Here is a 2,460-nt window from a genome sequence, read left to right as displayed (position 1 = left end):
CTCGGGAGTCATGATGGCGCCTACTAGTGAAATCTAGGCAAGCCAACCGTTTGAACAATTTACCTTTTTCCCATTTTAATCTTTTAACAATTATGAACCAACAGTTTATAAACAACGGAATTTAAACGAGCGGAAGAAACAAATAAAACCACTTAAATATTTCCAATACAATTTCTTAAACAAATACTACCCAGAACTGGTGTCACAACTTCACAGACGGTCTAGGAATATTGCGAACAAGGTTTGAAAAGTAAATACAACACTATTTCAGAAATACATAAATGAAACAGGAAGAAAGTATAGAGGGAGACGCCAGGGCCTGCGGACGCCTGCAGGACTACCTTGGGTCTCCGAATGGCCTGAAGGCAGCCACCCCAAGCTAAGGTCAAAAAGTTGTTGTGCCGGGATCTGCACACAATGCAGAGTGTAGTATCAGCACAACCGACCCCATGTGCTGGTAAGTGCCTAGCCTAACCTCGGCGAAGTAGTGGCGAGGCTAGGACCAGACTACGAAATAAACATATGCAGTTAAATCATATATAGCGGAGAATAAAAGCAGGAATGTACAGTTAAGAATGAGAGGGGAAACATGCTACGGGGAAACATCACTTAAGAATAGAAAGACAACAAGTAATTATGAGGAACACCATATCTCAAGTATCAACAAGAATAAGAAATCAAACAAGTGCATGGCATCACCTTTCGTACTTTTACTCCCGTCCTTACCATAAGAATCAATATAAATTGCACAGCATCACCCTTCGTGCTTTTACTCTCGTCCTCACCATGAAATCAATATAATCGATACGGAATTGTACATCGTGCGGCACGGCATCACCCTTCGTGCTTTTACACTCTTCCTCACAAAATCATACACGGCATCACCCTTCGTGCTTTTACACTTTTCCTCACAAAATCATACACGGCATCACCCTTTGTGCTTTAACGCTCTCTCACCAAAACAATGCACGTCATCACCCTTCGTGCTTTAACACTCTTCCTCACCCAAACAACAATCACAAGAAATAGTGCAAGGAAATAAATAAAATTACAATAAAATCCCGTCAAGGGAACAATAGTTCAACAATCAAATATCGGCAAGGGCACAATATCAAAAGCATCAACATCCCGGCAAGGGAGATAGCATTTAAAGCAACAACATCCCGACAAGGGAGACAATATAAAAATTCTCTTCTCTTTTTCACTTTTACTTCACAACTTGAGCCAATGCTATATAAGATTCAATTGCCAATTATACTTCCACAATTCATTATACAACTTGAGCCAACGCTCCTAAATATTCAAATATCACTATTACTTCCACAAGAATTTCTTAACAATAGAAATCATCACTTAAGGCATGAACAATACAAACGGAGTCACATTAGTCATATAATAAGACTCACGGGCATGCTTGAAGCCAACTTATAGATACTCGTCACCATGACTATACGTCGTACTCAACAAATAACACATAGAAAATAGGACACAACTCCTAATCCTTTAAGCTAAGGTTAGACCAAACACATACATCGCCACGAACACAATTCAAGTCTCAACTATCGCTTTACCTCTTGATTCTACCACCAACTCGCTCATGTCTAGCCACAAGAACTTAACTATATCAATAAATGCTAAATGAATAAATTCTAATGCATGAAAATATTTTTCCTAAAGTTTTTCTCAAAAAGTCAAAAACCGCCAAACCCGAGGTTCGAACCAATATCCGATTACCTATTCCCCCACAAACCCAAATATATAAATTGTGAGCACGTGATTTTTGCCCTATATGAATTACTCCCATAATTTCAAAACAAAATAATTTCTTTTCATTATTTGCAATTTTATGGATTTCCGCGGCATTTTATGTTAAATGTTTGCATTTGTCTGTGCATATTTATTTTATTTAATTAATGTAAAATACAAAAAAATATGTTGCATTTGCATTTTAGGATTAATTGACAAATTAGTTGTTTTATAAAAATAAAAAAATCACAAAAAAAAAATAATAGTTTATTTTGCACTTTTAATTTTAATTTTGAATTTTGGTAGTTTTTCCTTTAATTTGTTTTTTTTTTAATTATTTGTGGCAAGTATTATTTAGAGTTAACTAATGTTATAGGATAATTTGATTAGTGACTAATGTAGGTTTATTTTTAATTTTAATTCAAAAGAAACTAAAAGAAAATTGAAAAAAGAAAAGAAAACAAAAGATGGGGAAATTTGGACTTAGAGCCGATTTGGGCCTCAAATTTGCTGAACCCAAACCTTTCTTCTTCTTTTAAAATTTTTCGCCAGCCCAGTTTCTTCATTCAGTCCGGAACCACGCCCCAACCCACACCCGCCGTCTTCCGAAACCCAACCCATCAGCGCAACCACTGTTCTTCTTCTCCAAACAACCAAATCCAAGCCCCAAATTTAGTCCAAATTCGGGCGAGTGAATCCCAAATCCTTAACCCA

This window comes from Nicotiana sylvestris, chromosome 11 (assembly GCF_000393655.2).
Source record: "Nicotiana sylvestris chromosome 11, ASM39365v2, whole genome shotgun sequence".
NCBI lineage: Eukaryota > Viridiplantae > Streptophyta > Magnoliopsida > Solanales > Solanaceae > Nicotiana > Nicotiana sylvestris.
The sequence above is the reverse complement of the archived record's forward strand: the minus strand, read 5'-3'. Positions refer to the sequence as shown.